Source organism: Fukomys damarensis, unplaced genomic scaffold (genome assembly GCF_012274545.1).
Source record: "Fukomys damarensis isolate Sample0158 unplaced genomic scaffold, DMR_v1.0_HiC HiC_scaffold_36, whole genome shotgun sequence".
In the NCBI taxonomy this organism is placed as follows: domain Eukaryota; kingdom Metazoa; phylum Chordata; class Mammalia; order Rodentia; family Bathyergidae; genus Fukomys; species Fukomys damarensis.
Window position 1 is genome coordinate 38638991 of NW_022900948.1, and position 12100 is coordinate 38651090.

Genomic DNA, 12100 nt, shown 5'->3' on the forward strand with positions numbered 1-12100 from the left:
ACAACTTCCAGGTCCCATGGTCATCTCCACCAATCGGAATGCTCGGAGGACTACGGGAGCCCACAGAGGGACTTTGCGCGTAGTGGGCGGTGCGCGGGCAACGTGCCAGTGCTTCTTGCCTTGGTAGCTATCGTCAGGTGAGGTGGCTGGGTAGCCTGGGTGGCACAGGCCCAGTGCGCTTCTCTAGGATCCGCTGAGCCAGGCTCTCTTCGCGGCTCTTCTTGAGCGGGGCCATCACCGTCAGCTGCCTGCCTGAGCCTGAAGGGCCCTTCCGTGCTTAAACCTTGGTAAGTCCCTCCCGCTTAGGGATGTGGACTGCCTCGCGGGAGCCAGGAATGCGGAAAGCGGTTTTAGGCCCCTTGCTTAAAGGTGGTGGCGTGTGATAGGAGTGTTGCCTCGGGGTTCTTCCTCCTCCCTACGTTTTCCTAGGACAATTTCCCGCGTTCCCATATTATCCGTTACCACCTGAATCGCGCTGACCGTTCGCAACTCTCACCAGTCCAGATATCTTTCCAGAGATCTGGTCATTTGTCTAGAAGGATCTTCAATTGGTTATCCCAGTGTTAATGTATCTGTTAATTATTTCAAGTTCATCTCCAGACTTCCGCTCGTCTGCTTTACAGTAGTTCTTGCGTTGGGGTATGGCATTTTCCACGCATTGCACCCGACCAGAAAATTTAAGTATCGTTCTCGAGCCCTTTTTCTTTCCTTGCCAATCCAAGTTTTTATTGCATTTTTAAATTTTTTCTTGGGGGGAACTATTCATTGTCATAAAAATGTTTGTCAACTTAAACGTTTCTGTTAATTAAGTTCAGTGGCATTAAGTTCACTCACAATGTTGTGTAAACATCACCATTAGTACTACCCAACTTCATTCTTCTGCATATGGGTAGCCAGTTTTCCCAACGTCACTTGCTGGAAAGATCATTATTTTTATCACGATTGAGCGGTCTTGGCGCCGTTCCAATCAACTGGAAAAAATGTATTTTCTGGGTTCTCTATGCTCAGTGATCTGCAGGTCCTTTTGCTAGTACCATATTGTAGTTACTGTAGCTTTGTAGTAAGTTTTGGAGTTGCAAAACTTGCTTTAGCTGTTTGAGTTATTTTTGCACTTTCATATGAATTTGAGAATGAACTTTTCCATTTCTTTGAAAAAAGCTTTCAGAATAGGGATTGTATTGAATCTGTAGGTTGCTTTGTACATTGTTGATGTAACAATTTTGTCTTCCTGTCTATGAACATGGGATATCTTTTCATTAGTTAATCTTCATTAATTTCTCTTTGCTTTCTAGTTTTCAACTTTTTTTTTTTTTAAATACTGGGGATCAAACGCAGGTCCTTGTGTTTGGGAGGCAGCAGCAGCACCACTGAGCTAAATCCCTGGCCCTTAACGTGTTTAATAAGTCATCAAGTGTGATGTTTTTCAGGATTTTTAAATTATGTTTAGGTATTTTCTCTATTCCTAGTTTTCTAAGAGGATAATCATGAAAGGATGCCTGGATTCTTTCAAGGCAGGTGGCAGAACCACTGAGCTAAATCCCTGGCCCACTATCATATGCCTCTTCTGAATCAACTGGGATGCTGGTGCCCCCAAATCTTTATTCTATTTTTGTGATCTATTACATTGATTCATTTTATGTTGAGCCTTACTAGCATGAATCCCACTTGGTCTTGGAAATAAGTATTTTACTATGCTTTTGGATATAATTTTAAGTATTTTAATTGTTTTTTCATCTATATTCATAAGAGATATTGACCTGTAATTTTCTTATGATGCATTCATCTCTCTGCTATCAGAGTACTGCTACCTCATAGAATGTGTTAGAAAGCATTTCATCCTCTTTGGGGCTTTATACAATTTTAGTTTTATTGTATTTTGTTTGTGTATGAGGTGTGTGTGTGTGTGTGTGTGTGTGTGTGTGTATGTGTATGTATGCATGTTTTGAGACAGGATTTCACTATATTTCCCAAACTGGCCTTGAATTTCTTAGCTCAAGCAGTCCTTCTGCTTCTGCTTGTGAGTACCTAGGATTACAGGAACCCACTACTATGCTTGGCTTCACTCTTTTTTTCCCTGTTGTTTTTCCATTCTCTACTTTGTTTCTGTTCTATTATTCCTTCCTTCTAGCTTTAGCTTTAGTATGCCTTTTTTCTTCTATAGATGTAAAGTTTAGGTTATCAGTTGGAGATCCTTTTTCTAATCCCCTTCCTCTTCTTTCTCCTTTTTTTCTTTTTTGAAGTTCTAGGGAAAAAATCCAAGGTCCGAGGCCTCATATATATACTAGGCAAGTACTCCACCACTGAATCACATCCTCAGCTATTCATTTTTACTGTGGTTATTTACAACTATAAATTCCCTCTGATCACTTTTTAAATTTCCCTTTGGATTTCTTCTCTGACCTATTATTTTAATAATGTATTGTTGAGTTTCCACATATTTGAATTTTGTGTTTCTCTTCTTCATTCCCTTAAGATCTGAGAAGGTATTTTGTATATGTCTCATAAAAATCTATTTTGTGACTTATTTTGTAGCCTAACATATTTTCTGCCCTGGTGACTGGTCCATGTGTACTTAAGAGTAATGTGTATTTTGCTGTTATTTGGTGGAATTATTTATATAATGACTTAATTGATTTATTGTGATGTTTAGATGTCTTTACTTATCTTTTGTCTGGTTGTCTTACCCAGTCTTGAAAAGAGGATATTTTAGTTTCAGCTCTTACTGTAGAACTGTTTTACTTCTTTTAATTCAGTTAGTTCTTGCTTATTATTTTGAGAACTTGTTCTTGAGTGCAGAAAAATTTATAATTTATGTAATCTCACTTTGTCAAACCTTTGATTAATATGTAATAGCTTTCTCATAACCTTTACAAAATTTAAAGTCTGTTTTGTAATTATTATAACAAACCCAGGTCTCTTTTACTTACTATTTACATGGAAGTTCTTTGATGTTATTTTTAAATGGTGCTGGGGAATGAACCCTGGGTCTTGCCACTGGGTAGGGCAAGTGCTATACCACTGAGCTATGCCCCCGCCCTGGAATGGCTTATTTCATCCTTTCACTTGCAATATATTTGTATCTTTGGATCTGAAGTGAGTCTTGTAGACAGCATATTGTTGAACCGTGTTTTAAAAATTACCTGCCCATCTTTTTTTATTGGAGAGTTTAAGCTCTTTACATTTAAAATAGTTAATTAATCTGGGGATTTGACACAGTGGCACAGTGCCTGTCTGGCAAGCACAAGGTCCAGAGTTTGATTCCCCAGTACTAAGTAGATGCCTTTAAATTTTTTTTTTTCTTGGTACCTTGCACTTGCCAGGCAGGCGTGTCACCACTGAACCACATCCCTGGCCTCCTGTACTAAATAAATAAATAAGTAAATTAGTTAACTATATCTCTCATTATACCTGATAATTATGACATAGTTAACTATATCTCTCATTATACCTGATAATTATGACATACCGTATCTGTCATTTTGTTATTTCTGTTCTGTATGCCTTACAATTTTTAAAAATTCTCATTTCCTCCAGTTTTGATGCATTTTGTTTACTTCACTTTTAAAAATCATGTTTTCATTCCCTTTTCCTTTTTGTATGTATTTTATAGGTATTTTTATAGATATATATGTATATTTAGAAAGATATATATTTTATAGATATTTTCTTTATTAATGACAGTGGGATTTAATATCTGTGTTAATACATTTTCTGTGGCTAATAACACAATATCACAGAGTAGGAACATTATAAAGAAAAGAGGTTTATTTTGGCTCATGGATTGGTTAATTTTGCTGTTAAGAGTCCCATGATAGCACAGAGCATCATATGGCAAAAGACAGCATGTGTACCTTCTTCTTTAGTCTTTCCCTCTTATAAAGCCTCCATTATTGAATCATGGGGGCTCCCCTCTGATGATCTTATTCAAAGGCCCTACCCCTCAATACCATAATTGGATTAATTATCCACTTGCTTAATAGCTCACAGTAATAAAGATTGAAATCTGTGAACTTAATACTCTGATTTAATACCAGTTTAACTTCAATAGCATATACATCTCTACCTTCCTATTAATTGATGATACTTGATGTAATTCATACATTATGTGTCCATTAACATAACTTATTTTTTTATACACATTTGATTACTTTCTCTTTGTTGTTTGTTTTTTGAAACACTGTTTTGCTTGTTAGTTCAGGCTGACTCTGAACTCACTATGTGGCCCAGGCTAGCCTCGAACTCAAAGTGAGCCTTCTGCCTCTGCTTCATGCTGGGATTACAGGCGCCACCACGCCTGGCTACACATTTCACTTTTAAATCATTAGAAAATAAAAAGTAAAGTTGTAAATTAAGATAATACTTGCTTTTATGATTGTCAATGTGTTTGTCTTTGCTAGATATTTTTATTTATATGGCTTTGAGTTAGGTTGAGTGCCCTTCACTTCAAACTGGATTCCCTTTATCATTTTTTTTTTTTTTTTTTTTTTTTTTTTGGGTACCGGGGATAGAACTCACAACCTTGCGCTTGCCAAGGTAAGCGCGGGCACCACTGAGCTAAATTCCTAGGCCCTTTGTCATATCTTGAAAGACAGGTTTAGTGGTAACAAACTTTTCAGCTTTTGTTTATCAGGGAATATTTTAATCTCACACACACACTTCTGTCCTCATTCTGGGCACAAACCTGTGTCATTGTACATGTTCTACCTCTGAGCCACATCCCTAGCCCTCTCTTATTTTAAAGGACACTTTTGCCAGATACAGGATTTTCCATTGACAATTTTTCTTTTTTCAGCACTTTGAATACAGTAATTTATTGCCTTCTTCTTCTCCATAGTTTTAGATGAAAAACTGTTGAAAATCTTATTAACAATCTTTTCTATGTGAGATAAGTGGTTTTTTCTTTCTGATCTCAAAATTTTTTTGATTTGTGAAAGTTTGATTATAATATGTCTGATGTAGCTGCGTATTTCTTACTAGGAATTTATAGAACTTCTTGAACATCAATTATGTGGTTCATAAAATTTGGGGTGTTTCTGACTTTTATTCCTGAAATATTCTTTCTGCCCTTTCTTTCTCTTCTTTGGACCTCCCACAGCTCAATTATTTGTCCTCTTGATAGTGTTTTACAGGTCCCTCTTTGGATGTTTTTTCTTCATTCATTTTGTTCCTCAGATGAAGAAGCCTAAGGAACCTATCCACCTAGACAACTTTGTACTGATGCAAGCTCTCTGAAATAACTATTTTAGAATCCTGAAGTCTTTTTTTGTTTCTTTCTTTCAGTGCTAGGATTGAACCCAGGTCCTTGTGCATGCTAAGCTACATCCCTGGTCCTGATTTTTTTTTTTAAGAACAAAAGTTTTATCGAAGGAATGTTGGCATGAGGATTCAGGGCATGCTGCTAGCTTTCTGGGTTAAGGGAGCATTATTACTGCAAACATTACATCCTCCCTGCAGATAGTCTTCATTTAGTCTCTGAGTTGACTTGTATTTGAGAAGATTGAGAAGCTGTCTGGAGCTGCCGGGCAGCTTTTGGGGTGCTGCCCTGGCTTTGTCAGGGATGTGCTGGCCATATCTCCAAAAGAGTGTCAGATGCAGGGATAATCATGCATGGGAGTGTCTTTGCCCTAATCTCTTGATCTTCAATGAACTCTGGACGCTATTGTAGAGAGAGCTTGGCTGATAAATCAAAATTCATTTGAATCAACATCATTCTTTAATATGATAGTAGCTGTCCACTCCTGTTCCCCAGTCATAGGCAGTCATGACCATATTCCTGGTATGGCTTGACAGAGCCAGGAGGAGCATTAAGAACTTTGTCTTCTAATGCTGATCGCTTCTTTGATCACTAAAGTCTAGGTAGAGGGTGTCTGCTCGCTCTCTTTTCCCTCCCCCCCTTCCCTTCCCCTCCCCTTCCCTTCCCTCTCCTTCCCTAGGCTGGCCTCAAACTTGTGATCATCCTGCCTCAGATTTGGGAGTGCTGGGGATTTCAGGCATGTAATTTAGCCTGATTGCTATTAGTTTCTGACCCAGCTTCCAGGGGTTTTAAAAGAGTAGAATCTATTACTTTTGTGTTGATTTCCCTGTTACCTCATTTGGAAACCATACATTTAAGGATCAGCATATTCAAAAGCAACCACTTATATAGGGGAAAGTTGTGTATAATTAGGGAAGGATGCAGGCTCAGAAAAGACCTAAGAAGACCTTAAGCTTTTACCTTAGGCTGGCCCTGATTCCTGTTACAGAAAGAATTTTTCAAAAATCAGTCAAACAAAAAGCAAACTCTGGGGGGAAAAGGAGCCTCCAATTTTAACTCACTACATTCTAAGATTCAAATATTCAATCACGAGGCATACTGAGAAACAGGAAAATATGGCCTATTCTGAAGAATAAAACAAATCAACAGAAACTGTCCCTGAGGAAGCCCAGATGTCTAAATTAATGGGCAAAGGCTTTAAAATAACTTTTTTTGCTTTGCTTTTGCTTTTTGAGGGCTGGTGATTGAATCTAGGGCTTTGTGCTTGGTGGGCAACCACTCTACAGTAGCATTACGCCCTCAGCCCCAAAACTGTTTTGAAATTGCTCAGCGATCTACAGGAAGACATGAAGAAAGTCAGGACAGCAATGTATAAACACAATAAGAATATAATTAAAGAGAAATTATAAAAAGGAACCAAAATGAAATTCTAGAGTTGAAAAGTATAATAACAAATTAAAAATTTGTTCAAATTAGATTTGAGCAAGAAGACAAAAGTGTCAGTGATCCTGACAATGTTTTTCTTTAAATACCTCTTGAACTCTGTTCTGTTTATTTCCTTTCCACTCTCTTGGTTAAAACTTTCCTGACCTGGGCTGGGGATTTAGCTCAGTGCTGCCACACCGCCTGCCTGACAAGCACAAGGACCCTAGTTTGATCCCTGGTACAAAACAAAAACAAAAACAAAACACACTTTCCTGACTATAGATAGCCTCCAGATGGTTAGGTAGGCCTCCTGTTTTTGCCTGTTGTAGTCTTACCAGAGTGATGTTTTTAAAAATCCAAATCCGGTATTGTTATTGTCCTTAAAAATATCAAAGGGGACCGCTATGTCCCTAGGTTGAACATCAGTTTCCTTATTTTAGCATTCAAGATTCTTCCCATTCTGGCTCTTGTCTACCACATTGCTTTATCTCACAGCAACCCCAATGTTCCACTGTGTATTAGTTACTTTTCTCATTGCTGAGACAAAATACTTGACATCCAAAGTTAAAGGTGAAGAGGTTTATTTGGCTTACAGTTCATAGAGATTTCAGTCCATTATCAGCTGGCTCCAAGGCAGGGAAGGGAAACAGGCATCACAAAGGAAAAACAACATGGCACACACAAGGTAGCAAAGGCAACGAGAGACTTCACTGAATCTTTCGGCCTCTTTTTATTCCATCCAGACTACTGGGATTAAGGTGGTGCTAAATCATTCGTGTATAGTTATTTGGTAATCACACACCCATAATCCAATCCCAGCATCACACATTCCAGATTCAGCTGACAGAATTACCCCTGACCGAATGAGGCTTTGGGGGTACATCCAGACACACTGTAACCATATGTTCTAAAGTACAAAGCCACATGCTGAAAAAAGTTGATGATGCTTGAAAAGCAAATTTAATTTTCTGTGAATGGGATATTATATTATTACTAGTAGACACTGAAATATTCTGTTTTGAAAGTGGACTCACTTAAAAATAGCATGACTAATACAGTGGTCAATATCAGCGCTACTCTAGTAAGTACAATACACAATATGGTACAGTACATAATATGTATTTTATCTCATATCAGGAAATATGAAATATAACACTCATATACCATGTGATATATGGTTCAAATGTTTAATTTGAATCCTTTGAGTATTTAAATACAGCTTCTAGATTTGCAGGCTTAGGAAAACATATTCATTTACTTCTTGAGTGAGGAGTGAGATAATATGTATTTTATCTCATATCAGGAAATATGAAATATAACACTCATATACCATGTGATATATGGTTCAAATGTTTAATTTGAATCCTTTGAGTATTTAAATACAGCTTCTAGATTTGCAGGCTTAGGAAAACATATTCAATTACTTCTTGAGTGAGCAACCATGCAAACCCAGGAATTTGTGCTTTAATTACCTCGTTTTTTTATTTTTGCAGTGAGTCAATGTCTCAATTTTTTCTTAAGTGCCATATTTTAAAAGGCTTATGAAACATAACCAGTTGCAATGTTTGGCCCCAGACTGCATAATATTTGGGGAATGCTGGTGCTAAAAAAATATAATTTGTTTAATGTAATATTTGTAGTCATATTACATGAGGGGAAAATTTCCTGAAGTTATATTACTAACTCAGGAATGCCAGATGTAAAAAAAATATTTTTATATTGACAGAAAATTTGAATGTGACCTAGGAATTAGATGAGAGGAAAATTTCCTGAAGTAAGGTAGATATTGTTTAACATAAAATACCATCTTATTAAGCTATGTGATTATCTTGAAAAAGATGCATACACAAAAGATGTACAATGAAATATTAACATTAATGTTGGGAATGTTATGTTATTTTCTACTTTTCTCTAAGCCATATTATGTTGATATAATTAAATTTTATTTAAGAAAACACGTTTAAAGGACAATACATGCTGTACACATATGAAGCATGAAAATTGGTCATTGTTTTTCAGGCTGTCAGGAGTTCAGGAGATACTTTCTTCCTAATACTATTTGAATACCTTAAAATGAGTGTGCAATGTATTATAATAACTGTATAAGGAGAAAATTACACTATTTTCCTGCAGGGTGCAGCCACGCCTGTTGTAATAGACTGGTCACAAAGAGGGAATGTAACAAAGCACAGCTGTTTGTTTTTTTAATTGTCTTTTCTCTTGTTGATTGGATACCGTATCCACTGACAAGCACTGCAAATGACTCACCAGGAAGAGGATATCCCGTTTGAATAACGTATAAAAGAAGTTGTAGAATTAGTTTATACATTTATAAATGAGTAGTACCTTTCATAATCATTGCTTTGTTCTCAGCTACATTGTAAATTCACTCGGGAACAGGACTTTAAACTTCATTATATTACTGCTGCTCTGTATTTCATCTTTGAATGCTTTCAAATAAAATTCCTGACTTCGAGTCCACAGCCTGAGACAACCTCGTTCATTCCTGTTCTCATGGGAGCCTGAAATACAAAGCAGCTGTGTGTACCAGTGTTCCTTGTACTTGGGAGTCATTAGTTTTGACTCTCAGCTTGGATTCAGCATCTGAAGCTGCACTTGTCTGTCATACCATCCTCACAGGTTCGTGATATACCTGAAATGAGATGCCCTATCATATATAGCCCCTAACACCCTGGCAATAATGGGCAGGTATGTGAGTTAGTCACAGTTAACGTACTGCCTTTAAAGAGGACTTGCACCGGAAAAGTGGACAGAAGATTCCTCACTCTAGCACCAGTATTCCCTCTTAGGTTCCATAGATGTACTCGGCTCGCACCTGCGGTCATCAGTTCTGCTCTCAGTTGGTGCTGCTGTAAGGGTTGCTGCCTGTCCAGACTCGAATAGTCACTGATGAAGCCCAGGTGCAGCCCCACGTCGGGCATGCTCTGTGCAGGCTCAGCTCCGGAAGAGCCTGGAGCCTAGGTGGGGTTCGGAGGAAAGGAAGCCCCGCCTCGCTGTCCGATATGGGGCCAATGGGGGCGCTCCTCTTCACCACGGACCTATGAGGTGCGGCAGGAGGTGGGGCGGAGGGCGGAAGGAGTAGCTTCATGTGAGTGCGGAGCGGAGGCGGGCGGAGGGCGCTGGGCGCTAGGGAGGCCCTGGCAGCGGAGCCTCCGGGACAGCCAGCTGCTGGCGGCGGCGGAGGAGACGGTGGGTCGGGTAGGGCCGCGTTTTTCCTCCTCCTCCCCCCACCCTCCTGCCTACCAGCTGCAGGGCGGTTTCCCGTGGCCCCTGTGGGATGCCAAGCTGTATTCTCGCCGGCGGGGCTGGGCTGGGGTCTGCGCTCAGGTCCCTCGAGTGGCCGAGTTGTGAGAGACGTGATTGGGGGTGGGGGAGTCCTGACCGAGGGGTCGAGGGCGCATGCGCTGCAAGAACACTCCCGGAGCCCCTGCCCAACCGGTTTCCCCTGTCTGGGTGGGTGTGTGTCTTCTGAGTCCTGTGTTTGCTGCTCTCCCTTCGATCCCTGGCAAAGCCGGTTTGTTTTTGGACTTTAATGTTTTGGTCTTGGTCCTAAAAGGGAATCTAACTGCTCCCTCCGCCTCAGTTTCTCCCCCCTTGCCCAGTAGGCCTGTGTTTACGGCTTGAATTGGTTTAGGCCTCAGATTAGGTTCCTGGGCTGCGCCTGATTTGAAAGACGTGCTCTCTTTCAGTGTCGATGTACCTTTTTAAGTTGGTTTTCCAGTCCCCTTTTTCGCTCCTGCAATTAAAGTGTCCCTGACATCCCACTCTATCTTAGTAATTGCTTGTCCTTTGACTATCAACACCTTCAGAGTTTTTTAGGTCTTCAACCAAGGACCAACCCCAGACTTCAGTAGTTCGCTGTCCATTGCTTGGTAGTACTTTAATCCATAGGCTTCTTAGGTCCAAATGGCTGCCCTTACAAATGCTGCATACCTGTAGTTATTCTAGGTTACGTTTTCATTTATCTTGGAAGCGCATGCCCTAGGAAATCATGCTACTAGTTTCCCCTTATTAATGTCTGCTGCTTTAAAAATCACATTCCAAACACCTATATTTATATACGTGCAACTGGAATAGTAAGTAACGAATGTGGTTTTCCAGTTTCTTTGAATAGGCAGAAAAGAAAAACAATGGGGGACGAATGAAGCTGTTACATTAAACTGATGTTTGAAAAGTAATAGAGAAAAAAGCTCAGGTGCCCCAGAACTGTGCATCTAACTTTTTAAAAATGAAGGACCAAGTTGGATCATAGTGAAAATACATATTTACAGAAACTGAAATTGAACAGAGGGCAGAGTTCTTTATGATTTTCCTTTGAAGATCTGTTTGTGTTAATAAAATTTGAACATGATTTTTATGTATTGGTGATATTTAAAATTCACACGGAGCTTTAATACAAAATATTGATTAAAGTTGCACTATGCCTTACTCAGTGGCACATGCCTGTTATAATCCCAGCTTTAAAAAAAACAAAAATTTTAAAAGGACTAGCTAGAGTCATAGCTCAGTGGCAGAACATTTGTCTAGCATCTGCAGGATCCTGAATTCAATCACTAATACTGTGAAAAAGAAAAGTGCAATTTTGTATGCTACTGTACACTTCCTTTTCATTATTACAGGGTTATTGCTTAGTTTCTAGTTAACTCCTTGACCTTAGTTATAGGGATGTTGTGTGTGTCTGTGTCTGTGTCTGGAAAGTTAACCTGTTAGCTGTATGCATTTTGGCATATATGTCATACTATCTTGTTAGTTTACAAAGGATTAACATTATTGCAGGATTCGTGTTTCTTCTCTTCTGCTGAATATTGAAAAGAGTATTGTGTACACTATCTGTGTTATCTATATGGCTCATGGTTTTCCACATAATGTACTTGAACTTTACTGCTCACATTCTTTTAGAGAAGTCATTGTCTTTTATTGGGTAAATTTCCAGCTAAAGAAAGGCCTACTTTGAAGATCTTATCATTTCCCAGTAGTTGTTTTACCAAGTGACAGGCAATAGAAAATAATTAGTAAATTCGTGTTGTATTGAGTATCTTTATAAAACACTGGTGTGTTAAGGTTCTGACATAGCCCATAGTTATCTTTGCAGTTTTCATTATTAACAGGTATCATTAGACTTCTCAAGCATGTGAAATAAATACAACCCTCGTAAATCTTTCTTGGAGATAGAGCTCAACTATTTTAAAGTGCTGATTTAAGCAATGTATGCAAAGCAAAGTTGAGCATGACATTTTGGTGCTTTGTTTTTAGTGGTTTCTGTAGTTAGATCCAGAAGACCAAAAATTCCAAGGCCAAGGAATTGATGCTTAGGGGTATACCTAGAAAACAAAAGGAAACACTATAGCGACTTTCTCTCTCCCCCCCTTTTACCCTTCTCCCCCTCTCCCCCTCTCCCCC

General features: G+C 39.0%; 1 protein-coding gene across 2 annotated transcripts in view; it reads left to right on the forward strand.

The window, feature by feature from the left end:
- The first annotated feature begins 75 nt into the window (after positions 1-75).
- Positions 76-12100, forward strand: part of Rabgap1 (RAB GTPase activating protein 1) — a 176744-nt gene continuing 164719 nt past the window's right edge. Inside the window, exon 1 of one of the 2 annotated variants that reach the window (XM_010613494.3) lies at positions 76-287. The gene's annotated coding sequence lies outside the window, so the exon portion shown is untranslated. Of the gene's footprint in view, positions 288-9785; positions 9890-12100 lie in introns of those variants that run through there. The other variant, XM_010613493.3, reaches the window with a different exon arrangement.